Below are 25,741 nucleotides of genomic sequence, written 5' to 3'. Positions count from 1 at the left end.
ATCAGACTTTAAACTAAAGGAAGTCTATGGAATAACAGATACACAATTCAAAATAATGATCATAAAGAAACTCAGTGCAAAGTAAGAGAATAGAGAGAGGTAGATTAAAGAAATGAGGAAATCAATGAATGAAAATATTACTAAGGAGATAAAAATTATTAATAAGAAACAAATAGAAACTTTGAATATGAAGGCTTCAATCAGGGAAATAAATAATTAACAGAAGAATAGACCAAGTGGAGGAAAGAATTTTTGACCTGGATGACAAGAGTTTTGAAATAACCCAATCAGACAAAAATTTTAAAAATTCAAAAGAATTATGAAAGTCTATACCAAATATGGGATACCATTAAGTGACCAAATATTGCATATTTTAAGTATTCCTGAAGGAGAAGAAACAGAGAAAAGCAGTGAAAACCTAAATGAAATAATGAAAATTTCCCAGGTCTTGAAAGAGACATGGGTGTCCAGCTACAAGGAGCTCAAAGAACCACAAGTAGACTCAACCAAAAAAGGTCTTCTCCAAGGCATCCTGTAGTCAAGTTGTCAAAAGTTAAGGACAAGGAGAGAATCCTAAAGACAATAAGAGAAAAGTGTCAAGTCATGTGTATAAGAAAACTAATTAAATTAACAATAGATCTTTCAACAGACCATAAGAGGATGGGATAATATATTCAAGGTCGTACAAGAAAAAACTTGCAGTCAAGATTGTTACAGCCAGTGCAATTAAATCAGTATATGAAAGACTTATTTGTATCTCCATATTTATTGCAGCTCAATGCACAAAGCTAAGATATGGAATCAACCCAGATTTCCATCAACAGATAACTGGATAAAGAAAATGTGGTATATATATACTGTAGAATACTACTCAGTCATAAAAAAGAATGAAATCCCATCTTTTACAACAAAATGGATGGAACTTAAAACCATTATGCTTATTAAAACAAGCCAAATAAGTCAAATATCATATTTTTTGAACTTTTATTTAATGAATATAAATTTCTGAAGTACAGCTTATGGATCACAATGGCTTCTCCACCCCATAACGTCTCCCCCACCCGCAACCCTCCCCTTTCTCACTCACTCTCCACTTCCATTCACATCAAGATTCATCCTCGTTTCTCTTTATATACAGAAGATCAGTTTAGCATACATTAAGTAAAGATTTCAACAGTTTGCTCCCACTCAGAAACATAAAGTGAAAAATACTGTTTGAGTACTCGTTATAGCATTAAATCTCAATGTACAGCACACTAAGGACAAAGATCCTACATGAGGAGTAAGTGCACAGTGACTCCTGTTGTTGACTTAACAAATTGACACTCTTGTTTATGGCATCAGTAATCACCCTAGGCTCTTGTCATGAGCTGCCAAGGCTATGGAAGCCCCCTGAGTTCACTGACTCTGATCATATTTAGACAAGGCCATGGTCAAAGTGGAAGTTCTCTCCTCCCTTCAGAGAAAGGTACCTCCTTCTTTGATGACCCGTTCTTTCCACTGGGATCTCACTCACGGAGATCTTTCATTTAGGTTTTTTTTTTTTTTTCCCAGAGTGTCTTGGCTTTCCATGCCTGAAATACTCTCATGGGCTTTTCAGCCGGATCCGCATGCCTTAAGGGCTGATTATGAGGCCAGAGTGCTGTTTAGGACATCTGCCATTCTATGGGTCTGCTGTGTATCTCGCTTCCCATGTTGGATCGTTCTCTCCCTTTTTGATTCCATCAGCTAGTATTTGCAGACACTATTCTTGTTTCTGTGATCCATTTGGTTCTTAGTCCTATCATTATGATCAACTGTGAACAGAAATTGATCACTGGGACTAGTGAGATGGCATTGGTACATGCCACCTCGACGGGATTGAATTGGAATCCCCTGGTATGTTTCTAACTCTACCGTTTGAGGTAAGTCAGCTTGAGCATGTCCCGAATTGCACATCTCTTCCCTCTCTTATTCCCACTCTTATATTTAACAGCAATCACTTTTCAGTTAAGTTTCAGCACTTAAGAAGAATTGTGTATTGATTACAGTATTCAACCAAAAGTATTAAGTAGAACAAACAAAAAAAATACTAAGAGGGATAACATATTAAGTGTTCATCAACAGTCAGGGTGAGGGCTGATCAAGCCACCGTTTCTCACAGTGTTCATTTCACTTTAACAGGTTTCCTTTTTGATGCTCAGTTAGTTGTCTCCTATCAAGGAGAACAAGTGGTATTTGTCCCTTTGGGATTGGCTTATTTCACTCAACATAATGTTTTCCAAATTCCTAACAGGGATCACTTTTTAGTTAAAATTTAAACACATAAGAATAATTGTGTGTTAATTACAGAGTTCAACCAATGGTACTAGAACAAAAAAAATACTAAAATGGATAAAGTATTACATTGTACATCAACCGTCAGGACAAGAGCTGATCAAGTCACTGTTTCTCATAGTGTCTATTTCACTTCAACAGTTTCCCCTTTGGTGCTCAGTTAGTTGTCGCCGACACACATAGACTGAAAATGAAGGGCTGGAAAATGATATACCATTCAAATATAAACCACACACAGTAGGAGAGATTCAAAGAAAAATGATATTGGGTGGTACAAAAAGAATAAGAGAAGGGATTTTTGAAAGATAAAATATTAGTTATTTACTCTAATTACCATATAGTATGTTGTGTGACATACAGTGAGTGCTTAATAGCTACTAACTGAGTGAACAGATTTCTCTTTTTCCCATCCCCCCCCAAAAAAAACTAATTAAAAATAAAAAAAATCCAAGAATTGGATAAAACCAAAAGATAATAAAGTAATTAAATTCTGAAAAATATTTAAAACATGCTATTTCATTAAATAAAGGCTAGTTGAGCTTACAACTCAAAAAAATTTGTTCAAGTTAAGTATCATATTTTGGAATGTGATAAACGTGTTTTTAGTGTATATCCTATTTCATCACCTGGAGTGTTAGAAATACATGAATTTTAAGATCTAGATTGAATACCAATCACGTCAAGTAATTCAGAATTGTATTCATAAGTGAAACTGGCATTTTTTCTTCCTAAGTACATGGTGGGCAATGAATACTTTAATAAACGAACAAGCCCATTTTGTGTCACTGCTTTGATTTGTGCTAAGACATCAGTCCTTTTATGTACCATTGGTTCTATTGATGTAAGTGTCAACAGGAAAATAGCATAAGTATACTTTGAAAATGCTTTTGAACTCATGGACTCACAGTCTTGGGAAATTTTGGGATCCTATGAATCATATTTTATTGCTACAAAGTACTATTGAATTGTTGAGAAGAAACCAAAGTAACAAAAGCACTATGCAAAGTTGTAAAACATATTAGATGATTTTTTAAATTTTTTAAATTTTTTTTTATTTGACAGATAGAGTTAGATAGTGAGAAAGAGAGATAGAGAAAGGTATTCCTTTTTCCATTGGTTCATCCTGCTACAGCCAGCGTGCTGTGGCTGGTGCACTGGGCCGATCCGAAGCCAGGAGCCAGGTGCTTCCTCCTGGTCTCCCATGTGGGTACAGGGGCCCAAACACTTGGCCCATCCTCCAGTGCCTTCCCGGGCCACCGCAGAGAGCTGGACTGGAAGAGGAGCAACTGGGACTAGAACCTGGTGCCCATATGGGATGCCGGGGCCGCAAGGCAGAGGATTAACCAAGTGAGCAACGGTGCTGGCTCCCAGTTGATTTTTATTTATTTTGTGACACTTTTGTTATATAGTTGTCTCATGTGTATCTTTTCTGGGCTAATCAACTCTTTAATTAAATTAATTTTTATTTTTATGTCCAGATACATCCTGACACATAGAAAAATATCTGCCAACACTATATATTGCCCTACTCTCTCTCTTCTATCCAAAAACTACTACAGTCAAAAATTAGAGTGTTTTCCATATTATTTAGGAACTGAAATATAAATTTCCTGACTATAATTGCCACAATATTCAGCAGCCTGATAATTCACCATAGTAGATGTGATTTTACCTTCAGGAACTCAAGAAAATACGGTGTAGATTAAAGATTTTACATCCAGCTAAGCTGTCTTTCCAGTATCAAGCTGATCGTTGTAAGCATGAAAGTATCCAGGACGTACTATATGAAGGTTGACTCTGCTGACAAAGGAGAAGGAGGAAAGAAAGGAGATAGCAGGGTAGGGTTTTTCTTTTCTGTACAGATAATAGACACGAGATCAAGGATACCATTTACAACTGAGAAAAAAGATAATGAGCAGCTCAGTAAAACGAACAGAGATTGCGGCCAGTACTGTGGCACAGTGGGTTAAGTCTCATCTGCAGTGTCAGCATCCCATATTAGTGCCAGTTTGAGTCCTGGCTGCTCCATTTTCTATGCCTACATGAGAGACTTGGGTGTAGCTCCTGGCTTTGGCAGGGCCTAACCCTGCCCCAGCCCTGGCTGTTGTGGCCATTTAGGGGGTGAGTCAGCAGATGGAAAATCTCTCCTTATTTCTCTCTCTCTCTCTCTCTCCCCCCCCCTTTCTCTGTAATTCTGACTTTCAAATAAATAAATAAATCTTTTAAAAAAAGAAGAGGGATTATGATCATTATACAAATTATCAATGAAAAGAACACCACTACAACAAAAGTAAGACTTTCTTAATTCCAAAAGAATATAAAAATGTCCCAAAACATGAAATAGAGCAATTAAATAAAGTAAATATGCCATGATTTATATAATAATTATAAAACACAATGCAAAATTGAGATCAATGTATCTACTTACATCAATAAAAATAAGGAGGTTTTCTGAGCCTAGATTTTTAGATTGCCTCATAAAACAAAGCCTAACATCATATTACAAACAAGAAACAAAACTTTCCTGAAGTCAAAAATATAGAGATTGGCACATATATCAGAAGTATGGAATCACTAAAAGCTTAGAAGATCTTGTTATCAGATAAGACAGAACTGAGGTCAAAATGCAGCAAACAAGACAAGTCTTTAACTCTGTATGAAGCTAAAAGTCCATAAGTCATGAAAAATAGTCATGTTACATTATGAAGAAAACATCAATAAGTTCTATAAAATGAAGTTATTATAAACATTATCTAACCATATACACAAAAGCCTTTAATTAAGCAACTTGGATGAATGGTGAAATAGTATGAGAAAATATCAGAAGTTCTGAAAAATAATGATTATGAAAACACTATGTATCAGAATCTTTGACAGGTAAAGTAATGTGCAGACGAAAATAAATCCCCTTAAATTGTCACATCATTTAAAGTAATGATCAGAAGAAAATTCATGTACATTAGAATTGCTATTGATAAAGTGTTTTAAAGACACAATTGATTTAAATTCCAATCCCCAAAACTAGAAAAAGAACAACACTGGAAAACAAAAGAAAGTATAAAGAAGGAAATACCAAAAACACACGTTAAAATGTGGTAGAGATTTCCTGAAAGTAGATAATAAATAAAAAGTCTAGCACTTTGATAAGTATCAACAAAATAGAAAAACAGTAGTGAATTTAGAAAAGGACATGAGGTCTCTTAACTATGATACCACTCTCCTCTCAATGATTTTTTATAAAACAGTGTTATGAGTATACTCATACTAATTGGCTCATATTCTGTTTACACATTCTTGAGAAATAGGAAAACTCAAATGTCATCTAATATATTTCCTGAAACTTGTGAGACTCCAGTTTTGGTTACTCAACCAATTTAATTAAGAGTTAACAAACTATTTCAAGCCCATCTGTTTCTTTTTAAAGGCACTTCCCAGGAAAATCTCCAAACAAAAAGTAAAAAAATGGGAGGGATCTTTAAAACCCCTCTCCTTCTATATATGGAGAAATTAGAAAAAAAAAAGTTAAATTTAAGGAAGTGTTAACCAGTAGAAACCAAAGACAGAAAGGATAACAGCCTCCTGTGCAAAAACACAAGAAGTGATGTCCACACAAAGAACACAAGAAGTGATGTAGGAACGGAAAGGCAGATCATGGTAGGCACAGCCTACTAGAATTCTTAACCCCACGATATATCATTAAATCTTGCCAGCAAAACAGGAATGCATTGAGAAAACTCTGAATCCCCTATCATAGAGAAATAGAATAATGAGAATGTCAGTCCCTGGGAAAAGTCAAGCTACACCTTGGAGAAAGGTGGCCTTGGTTTATCACTACAGAATCAGGAAAAACAGCCAGGACTCCCCACTACTGAAGCTCCAAAATGATACAGAAGAAAGTAGAAAATCTTAGAGTATCTTTTCATAGAAATTAGATACAACTGGGCTTGGTGGAGTGGACAATGACAAAAAAAATTTCATTGAAACCTCAAAGGGGGTCATAAAATCTAATCAACGAAGGCAGCCAACATATCTGTTCTCTCCAAATCCATTGCAAAATAGGACTTCATTTCTCAAACCACACCTAGGATGGAAGGGAAAAGCAGGTTCTAATATGAGACAGAGAATAGTCACTCCCACTATTTGGAGCCAACAGAAGTTGTGGATAGAACTGATCACACTAATGAGCATGAGGAAATGAAACTGCAGGAGACACATTTGTTTTTTTCTGGGAGTAACTGAGTGCTACAGGTCAATTCTTTTAGAGATCTAAGACCCCAACACACCAAGTGTGTAAAACTTGTGACTTCCCACCTTGTCACTTGTGGAGAGAGCTGGTGTTAAAACTTGCCAATTAGCCGGCGCCGCGGCTCACTAGGCTAATCCTCCGCCTAGCGGCGCCGGCACACCGAGTTCTAGTCCCGGTTGGGGCGCTGGATTCTGTCCCGGTTGCCCCTCTTCCAGGCCAGCTCTCTGCTGTGGCCAGGGAGTGCAGTGGAGGATGGCCCAAGTGCTTGGGCCCTGCACCAGCATGGGAGACCAGGAAAAGCACCTGGCTCCTGGCTCCTGCCATCGGATCAGCGCGGTGCGCCGGCCGCAGCGCGCTGGCCGCGGCGGCCATTGGAGGGTGAACCAACAGCAAAGGAAGACCTTTCTGTCTCTCTCTCTCACTGTCCACTCTGCCTATCAAAAAAAAAAAAAAACTTGCCAATTAAATAGCCCACCTTGTCACTTGTGGAGAGAGCTCGTGTTAAAACTTGCCAATTAAATATCGAGTCATCACATTGCCTGTTTCTTTGAAAGTTTAGCTTCACCTGTTTCACACTGTGATACATGTGAAGTCCTTAATACATTTACCCCTGTCCAAAAGATGTTCGGCTTGCTCTTTTTCTAATAAAGAATAGGACTTGCTTACTGAAGTCATCTCAAAGGAGCTAGTTGTGGCTGGCACTGCGGCTCATTTGGCTAATCCCCTGCCTGCCGCGCCAGCACCAGTCCCACTTGGGTTGCCGGATTCTGTCCTTGTTGCTCCTCTTCCAGTACAGCCCTCTGCTGTAGCCCGGAAGTGCAGTGGAGGATGGCCCAAGTCTTTGGGCCCTGTCCCCGCATGGGAGACCAGGAGAAGCACCTGGCTCCTGGCTTCAGATTGGCGCAGCGCCTGCCATAGTGGCCATTTGGGGGGGGGGGGTGAACCAATGGAAAGAAGACCTTTCTCTCTGCCTCTCTCTCTCTCATTGTCTAACTCTGCCTGTTAAAAAACAAAAAGCTAGTTGTGTACATTGTGGGTGATTATTTTGTACCCACTATTTATAGGTTTCATGTGACTTTGTCTTCTTAAATTGATATATAATAATTATAAAAGTTATAGGGTTTATTGTTATTGTACACTCTTTACCTGCTACTGTACACTTAGGTTGAGTCCTTATCTTGGTTACTGTGACTACTGCTGCATCATGCATGGGAGTGCACATACTTCTTCGATCTATTGATTTCATTTCCTGTGGATATATACCCAATAGCAGGAGTGCTGAATCAAATGATTTCTATTTCTAGTTTTCTGAAGGAAGTCCATACTGGTTTTTCATAATGGCCATATTAATTTACATGGCCATCAACATTGTATGAGAATTCCCCTTTCAGGGCTGTCATTGTGGTGTAGCGGGTCAAGCTGCTGCCTGTGATGCTGGCATCCCATATTGGAGCCAGTTTAAGTCCCAGCTGCTCTTCTGATCCAACTTTCTGCTTATGGCCTGATAAGAAGCAATGGAAGATGGCCCAAGTGTTTGGACCCCTGCTACCCATGTATGAGACTCAGAGAGGCTCCTGGCTCCTGGCTTTGGCCTGGCCCAGGCCCAGCCCCAACCATGTTGGCCACCTGAGGAGTGAACAAGCTGATGGAAGATCTCTCTCTGTGTGTTGCTCCCTCTGTCTTGGTAACTATGACTTTCAAATGAATAAACAAATATTTTAAAAATAAATAAAATTTTCCTTTTCTTTGCATGCTTACCAATATTTGTTAGTTTTTGTCATTTTGATAATAGCCCAAGTGTCTTTGTTTTTTGAAGCAAATGTGTGGATGGAAACAAATATCTCTGTGTCCACTTTCTCCCCAGGTTGGGCAGCAGATCCAGTGCCACTGGAGCCTTTGAACCAAAAAAGACACCATACACACAGATGATATATGATGATGACGATTTGTAATTCAGTTTTGAATAACCAGTAGAAAAAATACTTTCATTATCCTCCAGGTCTCTTATTGTGCTGAAATGTATGCTTCTTTGGTTACATTAAAAAATGAAAATTGGGAGAGTGTTTGGCCAGGGGGTAAAGACTGTTCCATGTAGGACAACCTGAGTTTGACACCTGCCTCTAGATCTTGATTTGGCTCCCCAGTGAGTGCAGAACTTGGGAGGAAGCAGTGATGGCAGAATTAATTGGTCCCTGCCATCCACATGGGGGCCTGAATTGAGTTTCCAGCTCCCAGCCTTCGCCGGGTCCAACCCTGGCTATTGCAGGTAGTTTGGGTGCTGAACCAACATATGGGAGTTCTCTCTCTTGCCTCTCTGCCTCTCAAGTAACTAATTTTAAAAAGAGAATAAAAATTAACCCTACTCTAAGGAAGATATTAATTCCAAAATGTGGCACAAATCAATCAATATATAGGAGAGGAAGGGATAGAGGGATGTCAAGGGCATAGTACAAATGAGGCAATAAAATAATAGATGAAGCAAAAATGAGGATTACAGAGTGAAAGACACAAATGATCTAAAAACTATCATTGAATTAGAAACATCATAGAACAAAATTAGATAATATAGAAATGAATCTTATTTACATGGAGGAAGAGATGGTTTAAGATAATTCAGGGAAGAAAACAGATTAAAGAAGTTAGAGAATAAAGGTATGTAGAACAAAAAATACAATCCAGTATAACTGATTTTTCAGAAAAAGCATTTTCAGGAGAATGGAAAATTATACCCATTTAAAATCTTGGAAAAAAGTCCTCCCAAATGGACAAGTTTGCAGATTAAAACAGCATATTACTTTGCTAGAAATACCAATAAGCTGATACATTGATATATCTCATTTAATATTATACTTCAATGATACAAACATACTCTTAACGGATGCAGGGGAGGGAAGATAAGTCCTGTGAAAGAGCCCATTGAAGCCAGTGCCGCGGCTCAATAGGCTAATCTTCCGCCTAGCGGCGCCGGCACACTGGGTTCTAGTCCCGGTCGGGGCACAGGATTCTGTCCTGGTTGCCCCTCTTCCAGGCCAGCTCTCTGCTGTGGCCTGGGAGTGCAGTGGAGGATGGCCCAAGTGCTTGGGCCCTGCACCCCATGGGAGACCAGGAGAAGCACCTGGCTACTGGCTTTGGATCAGCGTGTTGCGCCAGCTGCAGCGCGCCGGCCGCGGCGGCCATTGGAGGGTGAACCAATGGCAAAAAGGAAGACCTTTTTCTCTGTCTCTCTCTCTCTCTCACTGTCCACTCTGCCTGTCAAAAAAAAAAAAAAAGAGCCTATTGATATATAAAAGAAACTCAGTTATTCTGAGATATTTATAAGACACGGCAGGGGATACTCATATAGCAAAGAATGAGAGAAAGAAAGAAAAACAGAGGGAGGGAGGAAAGAAGGAATGAACAGAGGAAGGGAGAAAAAAAAAACAGGAAAAAAGAGTGAGGGGAAAATTGAAAATGAAATCCTGGGAACTCCATGAAAAATTAAAGAAGAAAGTGTAAAAACTAGAAGATGATAGATTTCTTTACATTTTAAACAAGAGTCAGTAGAATTTAAAATTGAATGTAGTGTTAAAAATCATAATCACTCAACATCTTCATGTTCTATTTCTTAAAATGAGTGAGCTTTTTCATAAGCTAAAATGTGTCTAAAATATTTATTGCAATTAATTCATGACTTTGTTTTTACTTTTATATAGTCTCTTCATGAAGTTAAACCAATATAATCATTTTTAGACAATGAGTATGAATAATTCAATACCATTTTAACAAAACTGGGTCTTACTATCTCCTTAGATGAACTGTTCCAACAAATGTAATTTTCAGACTGGCTTATTTTTATCTTCTAAGCCTTTTTTTTTTTTTTTTTTTTTACTATTTCTGGTGCTTTCATTGAGGAAGATATGCAGCATCCATCCTACTTTTCGTTTTCTGAGAAAAAGTCTACATATACTCTATTTTGAAAAAATATATGTAGATTATTTTATATTCACACATTTATTATCTATATTTCTACCTAACTTACGGTTTAGATAATTACTCAAATATTATAATAAATCATTACAATTACAAACATAATCATCTCACAAAGTAAATAAGGTTGGTATATTCATTTTACAAATGGAAAAGCAATGAGCAGTTTGGATTTTTTAAGTAAATTGCCAAGCTGTTAAACAGCCCATCCAGAACTTTATTCCAGATTTTCTGATTTGTAGATCTGGACCCGACTCTCGTGTGAACACCCTTATTTTCTAAGAATATGATTCTGAAGTATTCACAGGAATACTCTCTTTAAAATGTTTTTGCAACAGCATCAGAATGAAAGGATTTTCAGAAGCTATTTGACTGTTTTATTTTAGATTTAAAAGAAGTGACTATTGATTGAGAAAATATTTCTTTTAATTACATTATCAGTATCCGTAACACTTGCTGGACATCATGTGAACTGAGCTGTACTGTCTCTCAGAATTCTAAGAGGTCTACTACAATTTCAGCAGCTTTTGCCAATGCAAGATCATTTTAGTCAAAGATCTTTCTAGAGGTAAAATATAAAAATGTGGAAAAAAGGAAAGGAAAGAATAATTCTGTATCAAGAGAAAGTCTGTTGAAGGAAAAAAGCACAGAGTGAACAAAATTCTAATCAACACTTAGATTTCTTTGCACTTGCAAATGTCCATGAGTAAGCAGTACACACCAATGGTGTTAGCTAATGAAGTCAGAGTTGGTGTTAGCTAAGAGGTATATTTATCTCTGACAGTCTCTCACCTCCTCACTGTTACCCAGCTCCCAGGACTCACTCCAGATCCAAGAGAACTCTAATGTGGAATTAAGATGGATTCTAAAATCAGAAACTTCTGGTTTCTAGCCCTGTGGGATGGTGGTCCTGTCATTAGAGCTCTCTAGTTTGTGTTTCCTCATATGTAAAATGAAAATTTGCAATAAGGTTATCTCTCTCAACTTTGTAAGATAATAGAACATCTAGACTTTTCTTGTATTTACTGAATACTATTTTGTTCTGGCACTTCACCTATTAAACACCTTCTGTTTTAAACATTTTTACCTGATTATACAGCATTTCAAATCCAGTCATTAGGGAAAGTCTTATTATTTTATTATCATTCTTTTTTATTTTTTTATTTTGCTAGCTTCAGATCTAAGTGATTTTTTGTAATATGAAGATTACAAAGGTAAACTTTACAATGCCAGAAATGGTAATCACTCAACAAGCATGGATTCTTTTTAATTTCTCAACTTTCTTTTGAAACAAAATATTATTTTAATTAATAACAGGGTACAATGTGATGTCTTGCTATTGTTTATAATGTGAAATGATTAAATCAAACTAATTAACAAAACCATCGCCTCACATATGTGTATACTCCAACATTGTTGATGTAGTAGAAGGTCAACCTCAGAGCTAATTGATGATTTACACCTAGCAAACATGTCTACACTATTAGGCTGATTGCTCAGTTCTTTCAGAGTAAAACAAAACAAGATAATCATGTCCTGAAATATGCCATTATGTTTTAAATAGAAAATTCATAAATAACCAAAAGAAATAACATGGATCATTTTCTACTTTACTGAACTTGTTAAAGAGGAAGTAAGTGCTCTATAATTTGTACCATTTGCCAATGTCTCTATAATTTTCAATTGGCTGTCTTAATGTTAGTAATTTCACTTTCCATGCTGAAATTGTAAATCTTTCTTTTAAAAGCTCAAAGGTGTTTTTGACTGTCGGACCCAATAATTCTCTGTAATTATCATTTAGCTTTATATCATATATTAGAGTTTTAATTACAAGTCTGGTAATCAATGTTATATTGAATTTTATCTTCTGCTATATTATTTTCCAAAGGATAGATTAACTTACTGAGATGTTCTAAAATTTAGGAGAGGGATGAGAAAGAAGGGTGGCAGTGAGGGCGGGAGGGAAGTATCACTAACGGTGGGAACTAGCACTATGTTCCTAAATCTGTATATATAAAATACATGAAATTTGTATACCTTAATTAAAATTTAAAACAAAACAAAACTTAACTTTCAGAAGTATTGTCTGGACAAATTTCGTATGTGTACAGAACAGTTTATATGTAAATGAAACAGAAGTAATCAAGAGCTATATTTTTGAAGGTTTATCCTACTTATTTGGTGTTCGAAAGAGGGAAGTAGAATGGAAATTGTTTACTGCTTTCTATAGTGTATTAGATTCTATTCCAAAGATCCTGATAGTAAGCTCTCATGATATCCATTCCTGACAAAGCATCCTGGGTACACAATGAAAGTGCCACTGTGGCCAGTTGCATTATCTAGCTCCCTTTCTACCTGAATGTCTAACAGAGACTGGAGATGTTTGGGTCCAGTATTATTTACCAACACATACTGTGAATAAAGAAAACTCCTAAGATACAAATGATGAAAAGATTTTGGATTAGATTTAATTTATTTAGAGTGCAAGTCATTTGTAAGTAAAGAATCTTCATCTACCAAACATAAGGGGGTCTTCAAAAAAAGTTCATGAAAAACGTGTAATATGAAAAAACAGCACAGATTTCAACTGTTGCTATACCCAAATGAATTTAACTTTCAGTTCCATTTTCCATTAACTGCTTGAAGTGCCCTCATATTTCAAGAAATGCAGTTTCCTATTCTCTCATAATAATCAAGTGAATAATACTATACCAAAGACTTACCAATGAATGATAAATATGAATGAAATCATTTAAAAAATTATATGCAAACTGTAATATCATTTCATTTTTCCTTAACCATGTGAAATAGAGTATCTATTACTATTCTCACTTTAAAACTTTAAATTTTGGGGGCCGGTGCCATGGCACACTATGTTAATCCTCCATCTGTGGCACCGGCATCCCATATGGGTGCCAGTTCTAGTCCTGGTTGCTCCTCTTCCAGTCCAGCTCTCTGCTGTGGCCTGGGAAGGCAGTGGAGGATGGCCCAAGTGCTTGGGCCCCTGCACCCATGTAGGAGACCTGGAAGAAGCACCTGGCTCCTGGCTTCAGATCGGCGTAACTCCGGCCATTGAGCCATTAGGGGAGTGAGCCAACAGAAGCAAGACCTTTCTCTCTGTCTCTCTCTCACTGTCTGTGACTCCACCTATCAAATAAATAAATAAAATCTTTAAATAAAAAAAGACGGTAAATTTTGAGTTGACTAAATTGGCAAAAGTCACACAAGTGGATTGGATATTTCCAGCAAGATAGCTCAAGGATTTGAGGGAAATTGTGGTTTTTAATTTATCTTGTGATAAAAATTGTGTCAAAATGATGTGTATATTCCACTGTGTGCATGTGTTGGGAGAAGTGACTTGGAACTTAGAGAATGGGCATAAGTGTGCATATGTGGATTAGGGATTCATGATTTGTGGGAAGATTGTGATGTCAAGACAGGAAATGAATGCTTGCCTACTTCCTTTCAAATTGTTCACTTACTAGAGTCTATATCTTTATTTGTTACTTTTGAGATTGTGATTGACTTGAATGACCTCAACTTTTTGCACAATTATTGTGTTCCAGGAACTATGGATTGGTCTATGGCCTTTAAAGTTTTCAAGAGTTATTTATCCTTGTCTTCCTAGCCTATGAGGTAATAACTGGTGATGGTGGAGGCATCTGGTCCACATTAGATGTTTAATGAGTGAATTTGTGTAATTTATCTAATCTGCATAAAAGACCTATAAGATAGAAACCATTTCCACCTAGATCTGAAGAAAGTGATTTATCGGTCTGACTCAGAATCCATGCTTATTCTACTTAGCCACCAATGACAGATAGTTTGGGATCTTTTCCAAAGCTGTGGCTTCAAATAAATGAATGAGTGCATGTCGGTCTTTAATTCCATTCTCATTCATGTGTGTATCAGAGTTGCTGCTAGTCAAAGCTACAGAGTAGCATACTACTACATTTTCATGCCTTGGGCCAAAGTGGGGCCTCAGGGAAGAAACATTCTGCTGTATTTTTATTAAATTGCTTTTTCCAAGGAAAAGTTCTGTAAGCTTTCACTAGGACTTTTATTTGAAGTAACCCAGATTCAAGGAGATATTTCATACAATAAGGCTGGCATTCTGGTCTGAAAAGATTTAAGAGTTCTATGAAAATAGGACAAGCATGCACCTTCTCTGTATTCTGTAATATAAAGAAATCTTTTCTTTCTGAGATAAAGCCAGAAAGAACATAATTTCAGGAAGAAAAATATATTGTTCTGATCTTCAATGTTTTTGGCATTTTTTGTCTTTTGATGCATGCTTCTCAGCATTCATTTTACTGTGACTCAAAATAACCAGAGTTCTTTCTCAAAAATTTTAATTGAAAGCCTCCTATTATCTGGTTTGAGACAACAATAACAAAAAAGTCACTATTAGAGAAGAAAAACTGAAAACTTAAATGGATATTACATTCAGCATGTTTAGGGTTTTGAAAAAACTCCCCCAAACTTCGGCAGAACAAATCCCAGGAATGAAGCAAGAGAGCAGATATGATAGAACAACACATTCATTAAGTCCTTTTCCAGAATAGAATCAAGACAAGAAAAAGAAGACAGGGTGAACTGTGGAGTTCAGGCGACCTGGGCTAGAACTCTCACATAGTTTGAACCTTCCACTTAAAAGGAGTGGGTAGCATGTGGCACAGCAGTCAAGGTGCTTGGGACACATGCATCCAATATCAGAATGCTTGCTTTGAGTCCTAGTTCCTCCTCTTCTGATTCAACTTCCTACTAATTACACCCTGGGAGGAAGCAGATGATGGCTCAAATACTTGGTTGTGTCTCTGCAACCCACACGGGCAGCCTGGTTTGTATTCCAGGCTCCTGACTTTAGCTTGGCTCGGCTCTGACTGATGTGGGCATTGGATGAAATATTTCTCTTGTCTGCCTCTCTGTCTGTCTCTGTTTCCCTTTCAGATTTAAACAAGTAAAAATCGTAAAAACAAATAAATAAAATCAGACGGTTTACTCCCCAGGAAGAGTGTTTGGATACAGAGAAACATTAGCATCACCATATAATGAATTTAGAAAATAAAACCAGGGCCATCATTGTGCTGCCATGGATTAAGCCACCCCTTGCAATGCCAGCATCCCATTTCAAACATTGGTCTGATTCATCTCCCTGTTAATGTGCCTGGGAAAGCAGTAGATGAAGGACCAAGTACTTGGGCCCCTAAACCCACATGGGAAACCAGGATGGAGTTCTGGCTCCTGGCTTTGGCAGGGACCAGCCCGGGCTGTCCAGGCCATTTGGTAAGTAAATGATTGTATTGAAGATTCTCTCTCTCTCTCTCTCTCTCTCTCTCTCTCTCTCGTTCTGTCTTTCCCGCTCTCTCTCTCTTACTTTGCCTATTAAATAAGTAAAATAGATCTTTTAAAAAAGAAAAGTGTAATGTTAAGGAAACTCCCATGAAAAAAAGGTCTGTTTCTGTAACAGCCCAGCCTCAATAACTATAGAAGAACTTCTTGCTTCGTAGAGCAGCAGGTAGACACCACGCAGCCAGCTCACCTCTGCATTAACTTGGGAGTGTCTCCTGAAGAAGGGTAAACATCTGGTGGGAGTCAAAGGTTCCCCTTAGCCCTTTATGTTATGTGTATCATGTCTCCTTTCATCCTTAGACTTAATTCTACTTATATGGTGTTAAACTTGGTAGTTAGAATTTATGAGAGCTGAAAGCTCTTTTTCCAAAGATTTAATTATTTTATTTGAAAGGCAGGATCATATAGAGAGATCTTACATCTGCTGGCTCACTCCCTAAACAGCTACAATGGAAGCTGGGAGCCAGGAAAGCCATCTGGGTATCCCATGTGGGTGGCAGGGGCCCAGGTACTTGGAACATCTTCCATTACTTTTTCAAGTGCATTAGCAGGGAGCTACTTGGAAGTAGAGCAGCTGGGATCCAAACTGACATTTATGTGGGATGCTGGTGTCAAAGGCAACAGTTTAACCCACTGTACCCAAAATTCTGGCTCCAAACTGTAAACTCTTGCATCCCTGCAATGTAACCTTATTTCTTTAATGTCAATTTGATACACTCATCTTCCCAAGGTGTACCTGTCAAATCCAGGGCCAGGATACATGCTCTGATCCCACCCTAGCTGTATATGCAATTGGGTTACCACTCCCTTCCTTATAAAAAGAGGTGAAAGGTGGTAGAGAGCTTCCTTTCCAGTGTGGAATGACTCCCATGCGCCTGACCCACTCTTGGGTAGATCTCTCCAATACTTGCTTAGAGGTACTGTTTTCATTTTTTCATTGTCTCACTTACAGATAGCTGTTCAGCTTAGTCATGCTGGGTATTTCTCTGTGTGGGGCAACCCCTCCAACCCCTACATGAATGTGTATTTATACCTTTACTGTTAAATAAATTCTGTTCCTATTTGTACACAATACTAGATTCTGCTTAGTGTTTTTACCTCTATGGGAGACAAGAACATGGTTTGGAAATGAATATATTCATTGCCCACATGATTATCATTCTGAAAATACACAAGTTTTGAACCATTCCTTCTGACTTTCTAGCTAGGTTTTTGTAGTAAGTGCCAGCAGGAGATCTTGGGGTTAGGGTATTTATTTCCCTCTCTCTCCCATTCCTGATAACAGCCTACCTCCCAGGCTGCACTTGATCAAGGAGTGGCCAAGATTTCCTGTGGGCAACCGGTGCCTCACCTTTCCTTAGTGATTCCTTCCTCACTTTGTATATGGTCTTTTCATTAAACTCTTTTTCATTATTCCCATGGGCATGTCAACTTATTCCTGCTAGGATAGGAATTTAAATCCTGTGACATCCACTATTGCCCATGAAGTTAAATAGGAATCCAGGATTTCTTTTCTTTCTTACAGGGAGACATTCTCCGGATTCCATTTCTGAGACGATCTCCTTTGATGGATGATGCCACTCTCAGTCCATGTTTCTCTGGGTCTTTCTTGGAGCTTTGTGTACGATATGGCACTCCCCTGATCTTGCTCAAGGACCAGACTTGTTATCATGATATGACACCTTACAGGGTAGCTTCACCCTTGTGTCAACCAGGATAGAGCGTCAAGAGTAGATTCCAGTGCACCAAAAGGCACTACCAAAATATCAGTGACTTAAATTGCAAGATTTAATTTTCACTCATCTTACATATCCATGAAAATTTACAGGGTCCCTGCTCTTCACCCTCACAAATTCTCATGCTATGGGACAGCCCTTCTCTCCCCCTTTTCTGATTGTCATGCCTGGAAAAAAAGCAGAGTTCACAGGTCTCATGCCAGCAATTAAATGCTCAGCCCAGATGCTGCTTATTATCACCTGTGATTCATTGGCTACAACTAAATACTCACTATCCCATGAGTCTGGAAGACAGAGAAGTGCAAATAGTGAGCAACACTAACGGAGACCAAAGCCTTCTGTGTCACTTCTTTTTTTTTTTTTTTTTTCAAAATTTGGCTTCACTACTGGAAGATCTCTAGAATTTCATAGGAGCATTTGAATACATATATTGAGTTCCTAAAAAATACCCAGCTGATAATTTGATTAGAATTTCATGGCATTCATTCTGATCATTTTTAAGTTTGTTGTTTTTTTTTTTTTTTTTACAGGAAGAGTGGACAGTGAGAGAGAGAGAGAGAGACAGAGAGAAAGGTCTTCCTTTGCCGTTGGTTCACCCTCCAATGGCCGCCACGGCCAACGCGCTGCAGCCGGCGCACCACGCCGATCCGATGGCAGGAGCCAGGTGCTTCTCCTGGTCTCCCATGGGGTGCAGGGCCCAAGCACTTGGGCCATCCTCCACTGCACTCCCTGGCCACAGCAGAGAGCTGGCCTGGAAGAGGGGCAACCAGGACAGAATTCGGCGTCCTGAATGGGACTAGAACCCGTTGTGCCAGCGCCGCAAGGCGGAGGATTAGCCTAGTGAGCCACGGCACCGGCTGATCATTTTTAATTTTTTAATGAAGTCTCAGAATTGTTATTTTTGTAGGTATTTTATCAATTAACTCCAGGATATTAAAAAATTCTTTTGATGACTTTAGAGCAGTTTTAGGTTCACAACACATGGATAGGAGGGTCCAGAAATTTCATGCCCCAGAACCCTACCCCACCCCACCCTTATCAACAACTCCCACCAGAAAAGTGAATTTGTTCCACTGACATATCATTGTTCCATTGATGCATCATTATACTTTTTATAACCCAAAGTCATGTGATTTACATGAGGATTTGCTGTGATGAGCATTCTATGGGTTTAGACAAGTGTGTGGTGGCAAGTTTCTTGCATTATAGTATCACATGGATTATCTGACTGCACCAAGAGTCCCCTATTCCTGTCTTCTGTCCGCAATCCTTGGCAAACACTGATCTTTTTGCTTTCTTCACAGTGTTGCCATTTTTGACATCATATATTGTAATCATATGGTATATAGCCTTTTTTATTGACTGGTTTCACTTAATATTAGGCATATAAACTTCCTCCATGTCTTCTAGGGCCAGATAGTTCATTTCTTTTTAGTGCTCAATAACATTTCTTTTCTTTTTTTTTTTTTTTTTGACAAGCAGAGCGGACAGTGAGAGAGAGACAGACAGAAAGAAAGGTCTTCCTTTGCCGTTGGTTCACCCTCCAATGGCCGTTGCAGCCAGCATGCTGCAGCCAGCACACAGTGCTGATCCGAAGCCAGGAGCCAGCTGCTTCTCCTGGTCTCCCATGGGGTGCAGGGCCCAAGCACTTGGGCCATCCTTACTGCACTCCCTGGCCACAGCAGAGAGCTGACCTGGAAGAGGGGCAACCGGGACGGAATCCAGTGCCTCAACTGGGACTAGAACCCAGTGTGCTGACGCTGCAGGCAGAGGATTAGCCTATTGAGCTGCGGCGCTGGCCCAGTGCTCAATAACATTTCATTGTCAGGATATATCAAAGTGTTTTTAATCCGTTCACCTACTGAAGGACGTTTTGGTAAACTATACACATTTTCACTTCTAGCTTTTACTGTCTGGTTGGTCTTCACAGTATGCATACCAATATTCTCACGGATCTTTTGTCAGAAATATACAATACCATTTTGCCATTATTTCTCTGAATTCTGGTGTTTTCTTGATGACTTTTAGAAACACAATATATAGGCACATATATCTGAATTTTGATCTATTTCCTTTTTTCATAGCAAATATCTGATATAATCTTCATATTCTGTTTTTCATTTATGTCATTTGTTGAACAATGTTTTTGCCTTAATAATAATGTAGTGAAATTTATGTCTTTATATACTGATTTTGGTTTCATGTTTTAAAAATCTTATTATTCTGACATCAGAGAGATATTTTCTCTTTCCTTCTGAAACTTCAAAAATTTTAATTCATGTATGCATCTTATTTATGGGATACAGAGTTGTTAGCTGAAATTTGTATACAAGGAGTAATGATCAGATTGAGATAATTATCTTTATTCACTTTTTTTTAAACTTACACATATCAGTCTAATCTATATTTCTGTGTGATTAACATCTTTAGTTTCTATAAATAGTAAAAATATGTGCTATTTGTCTTTCTGTGCCTGGATTATTTCACTTAACATAATGTCCTTCAGTTCCATCCACATTGTCACAAATGATGACAATTTTAGTGCTGAATAATACTCCATTGTGTAGATAATCCACAATTTTGAATCCTTTCACTTGTTCATGGATATTGTGTTTTTCTTGCAAAAGTTTTAAAGTGTTACTCATTTAGAACAGCTATTATTCAAAAATAAAAATGCCATAAATGCTGGTGAGAATATGAGGAAAAAGGTACCCTAACTGACTAAATTGGTGGGAATATAAACTAGTACAGCCATTGTGGAAGACAGTATGGAGATTCCTCAGAAATCTACAATAGATCTATCATATGACCCAGCCATCCTACTCCTGGGAACTATAAATGGTTTATCTATACCCCCATGTTTATAGCAGCTCAATTCATTGTAACTAAGATATGGAATCAACACAGATGTCCATCATCTGATGATTGGATAAAGAAAATGTGGTATAATACACTATGGAATACTACTGAGCCATAAAAAAGAATGAAATCCTGATTTTCACAACAAAATGAATGCAACTGGAAACTATTACACTTAGTGAAACAAGCTAGTTTAAAAATACAAATGTCAGATATTTTCTCTGATATGTGTTGGTTAATGTAGAATACAAAAATGTATAGAAATAAAAAAGACATCTTGTAAGATTGTCACTTTTATACTCCTGTGGAATTGTGGTCTTCCTACCTTTTATTTGTTGAACATTTTGGCTAGCAGTGAACTAAGCTTGTGATTATAGAATGAGTTGAAATTATGTCAAGAAGGGAAGGAAGGAGGAGGATTGAAAGAGGGAGAAGAGGAGGGAGGCAAGTATGGTTATCTTCTTGGACCTGTATCCATAATAAACATGAAACCTGGTCTCTATAAAAATTAAAAAAAAACAAAATTCAATAACATTTTGTCATTGAATGTTCAAGATATTTGCATGTTAATCTGGGAACTAGAATCTTTATAATATTCATCTTTATGTCATGCTCTATATTGTCTGTTCATTCATTTGTTCTATGAACTTCAACAGTATTTTGCAATTTCCACATAAATATGCATTTTGTTAGAATTATTTCCCAGAATCTTAGACTTTCTACTGCTATTGTTAAAAGTTTTTATTAATTATGGTTAATCATATTTTGAAATAGTCATTGCATGCCACATAGGAAAGTTATTTCTTCTTGTGCTGATTTTTCTATTTTGTCAGACTTTGATAGCATCTCAACAGCCTTGTCATGAAAAAAAAATTGCATTATATGAATCTTTTCATATCTTTTTTAACCTTTAAGAGTTTATATTGGCCAGTGCCGCAGCTCACTAGGCTAATCCTCTGCCTTGTGGCGCTGGCACACTGGGTTCTAGTCCCGGTCGGGGCACCGGATTCTGTTCCGGTTGCCCCTCTTCCAGGCCAGCTCTCTGCTGTGGCCAGGGAGTGCAGTGGAGGATGGCCCAAGTGCTTGGGCCCTGCACCCCATGGGAGACCAGGAGAAGCACCTAGCTCCTGCCATCGGATCGGCGTGGTGCGCCGGCTGCAGCAGCCATTGGAGGGTGAACCAACGGCAAAGGAAGACCTTTCTCTCTGTCTCTCTCTCTCTCTTTCACTGTCCACTCTGCCTGTCAAAAAAAGAGTTAAATTATGTATATTTGGGTAAACAATATGTAGTTAAATATATTCAATGTATTTTGATTAAAGAGTCATGTATCTATGGTTTTAATACATCAGCATGAGGTATGGTTGATTTCTAATACATCCTAGTTTCCTTTTCATTCCCCTTTTCATTGTACTTTCCCCTATTCTTTTCCTTCTACATTTTTTTAAAAGATTTATTTATTTATTTGAAAGTCAGAGTTACATAGAGAGAAGAAGAGGCAGAAGGGGTGGGGGTCTTCCATCCATTGATTCACTCCCCAGCTGCCCACAATGGCTGGAGCTGCGCAGATCCAAAGCCAGGAGCCAGAAGCTTCTGGATCTCCACACAGGTGCAGAGCCCAAGGACTTGGGCCATCTTCTACTGCTTTCCCAGGCCATAGCAGAAAGCTGGATTGGAAGAGGAGCGGCTGGGACTTGAACCAGTGCCCATATGGGATTCCAGCACCACAGGTGGTGGCTTTCCCTGCTATGCCACAGCGCCGGCACCTCCTTCTACATTCTTAAGGAATGTTCTCTGCTATCAGCAACAGAAAACCAAATTTAAAATGCTGAAACAGAGAGAGATTTATGTTTGTAATGTAACAAGGTGTGGCACCTCAGAAATGATTTTAGGAACTGGAGGTTTTTTAAATTTCTACTCTGTAATGTTTACACTGCTTTCATCCTTTTTGTCTAATCTTTGCAGGACACAAATGCAAATGCAAGAATCACTCCTACCTTCCAGTTATAATAATATGAGTCAGTAACAAAAGGATTTTAAGTCGCAAGAGTCTTGCAAAGATTAAATGAGTTCATACAGTACTTAGCTTATTAACTCCCAGTAGGTGTTAGTTGTTAACAGTTCTTCCTTCCTGTAATAGAAATTATTCCTTCCTATGCAGTTCAGGTAAATTTAAGTGTTTCTGACATAGAGTATGCTGTACTGCAACTGTTGGGCAAGAGTGGCCCAGTGGTAACTCCAGTGGGTACCATTTGCAGACTGGTTTCTGTGAACAGAACCTCCTGCTTGTTCACACATGACTGGTGCCGGCTTCAGGCTTCTTGGTAAATGAGACATTCAACGTTATCACAGTTCTTGACAAATACAAAACACAATTGCTGTGAAAGTTGAAATGACTAAATATGGAATTTAGAAACTCATCCAGAAAGACAAACAGTAGGATATTTGTTCTGTGGACTCCTTCCACTGGCTCTCCTCCTTCAGAAACCTGCTTCCAACTTCTAATCTTTCCGAATGGCTGAGGTTAGGCATCACCCTCCTGAAATCTTTTTCTAACCAAAAGTAGCCATCAGGGGCCAATGCTGTGGTGTAGCAGATAAAACTGCCACCTGTGATACCTGCATCCAATATAGGTGCCAGTTCGTGTCCCTGCTGCTCCATTTCCAATCCAGCTCTCTGCTAACGACCTAGGAAAGCAGTGGGAGATGGCCCAAATATTTGGGCCCCTCTACCCACATGGGAGACCTGGAAGAAGCTCCTGGCTCTTGACTTTGGCCTGGCCCAGCCCTGGCTATTGCGGCCATCTGGGGAGTGAATCAGTGGATGGAAGATTCTCTCTCTCTTTCTCTTTCTCTTTCTCTTTCTCTTTCTCTTTCTCTTTCTCTTTCTCTCTCTCTGACTTTCAAATAATCTTACACTGTGCACAGTAATACTCTGAGTAAAAATTAGCACTATTAACATTCTTTTAAGCCCACATATGTGAGACATTTTCCTCAAATAGTAGTTAGTATCTGATACCAAAATGTTTAGAATTATTATTCTCAAAATTAATATATATATATATATGATTTTTAGTAGTTAATCTTTAAAGAAGTTTTAAATTACAGGAAATTCATGAATCATAATATTGAGATTGGCCAGCATGCATTGAAAGTATACTCTTAGTACTACAAAGAATTGAGATGTAACTTTAGATCATGATAAAATGACCCTTGAAAACAGACTCAAGGAGCCAGTGCTGTGGCACAGCAGATTAATGCCCTGGCTTAAAGCGCCAGCATCCCATATGGGCACGCCAGTTCAGGACCTGGCTGCTCCACTTCCAATCCAGCTCTCTGCTCTGGCCTGGGAAAACAGAAGAAGATGGCCCAGATTCTTGGGTCTCTGCACCCATGTGGGAGACCCGGAAGAGGATCCTGGATCCTGGCTTCAGATCAGTGCAGCTCTGGTGGCAATCTGGGGAGTGAACCATTGGATGGAAGACCTCTCTCTCTCTCTCTCTCTCTCCTTTCTCTGTGTGTAACTCTTTCAAATAAATAAATAAATCTTCTTTTTAAAAAAGAAAAAGACTCAAATGGAGTACTTCATCAATAGTTGATTGACACAAATACTTTGAGAAAGTTAGAAGATGAGGAAGTTTTTTTTTAAAAAAGCACAATAGATATCCAAATAAATAAAAAATAAGTAGCACTATTGAAAAGATATAAAGGCAGTGGTTCAATATTTTTAAATTGAAATATACTCAAATTAATTTATAAACATTCTCTGATTTAGGTAAGATGAAAATATGCTCTGATGACTGGACAGGCTGGTAGGGCAGAGAGAGATCTCTGCAACCAGAGACTGGGGGAGACTTGTGTGCTGAGACTGTGGGGACTCAGTGTTTCCGTGAGGAGGTGCAGAGTGAAGTTGGGTCTCTGGCAATCACTGGGTGTGACTCCATACACTCGGAGCTCCTTGGTTGCCTAGAGCAGGTCATTGCAGCAGGAACTGTGCTCACAGTGAGGATTGTGCAGGTCATTTGTGGGGTTCATGTGGTGGCGTAGAACACACTGGGGGCTAACACCCAGGCATTGAGATCTACCATGCCCAATGTGGGTGTTACACTGTATACTCGCCCCACTCTGGAGCAATGGTCAGTGCTCCCTGTAGACACCTACCACACACCTCTTGGTATTCACTGATGGTGCAGAAATTCCACTAAGCCACAGAGGAATAGCTCAAAGATAACAGACATCAGAGGAATATAACAAAAATGAACTCCACAAATGACTAAAAATAAATGCAGAAATTTTAGGAACAAGAATAAGGAAGATGGGACCAGTACTGTGGCAAAGCAGGTAAAGCCACCACTTGCAATGCCAACATCCATTTGGGCACCAATTTGAGGCTCCGCTGCTCCACTTCTGAGCCAGCTCTCTGCTATACCCTGGAAAAGCAGTGGAAGATGGCCTAAGTCCTCAGGCCCCTGCACCTGCATGGGAGACCCAGAAGAAGCTCCTGGCTCCAGGCTTCAGATCAGCCCAGCTCAGACCATTGAGGCAATTTGTTGAGTGAAGAGGGACAAGACACAAATCAATAAAATCAGAGATGAAAAAGGAAATGTAACAACATATACCACAAAAATAAAAAGAATCATCAGGAATTACCACAAAGAGCTGTATGTCAATAAACTGGGAAACCTAGAAGAAACGGATAGATTCCTGGACACATACAATCTACCTACCAAAATTGAGTCAAGAAGACAGAAAACCTACACAGATCAATAACCAAGATAGAAATTAAATCAGTAATAAAGACCCCCCCAAAAAAAGAAAAGCCCAAGATCGCTTGCTTCACTGCTGAATTCTACCACATATTTAAAGAATATCTCTGTCCTTAGTGCGTTGTCCAGTGTGAATTAATGCTATAACTAGTACTAAAACAGTATTTTACACTTTATGTTCTGTGTGGGTGCAAACTGATGAAATCTTTACTTAATATATACTAAATTGATCTTCTGTATATAAAGATAATTTTTTTTTTTTTTTGACAGGCAGAGTGGACAGTGAGAGAGAGACAGAGAGAGAAAGGTCTTCCTTTGCCGCTGGTTCACCCTCCAATGGCCGCCGCTGCAGCCGGCGCACCGCGCTGATCCTGGCAGGAGCCAGGAGCCAGGTGCTTTTTCCTGGTCTCCCATGGGGTGCAGGGCCCAAGCACCTGGGCCATCCTCCACTGCACTCCCTGGCCATAGCAGAGAGCTGGCCTGGAAGAGGGGCAACCGGGACAG

At 38.8% G+C, this 25,741-nt stretch overlaps 1 protein-coding gene across 5 annotated transcripts in view; it reads right to left on the bottom strand.

Moving 5' to 3' along the window:
* Positions 1-25,741, bottom strand: part of PCLO (piccolo presynaptic cytomatrix protein) — a 526,538-nt gene that overhangs the window by 13,491 nt on the left and 487,306 nt on the right. The window lies entirely within an intron of this gene.

The sequence above is a fragment of the Oryctolagus cuniculus genome, chromosome 3, assembly GCF_964237555.1.
Source record: "Oryctolagus cuniculus chromosome 3, mOryCun1.1, whole genome shotgun sequence".
Lineage (NCBI taxonomy): Eukaryota > Metazoa > Chordata > Mammalia > Lagomorpha > Leporidae > Oryctolagus > Oryctolagus cuniculus.
This window is presented reverse-complemented; position numbering and strand designations above follow the sequence as displayed.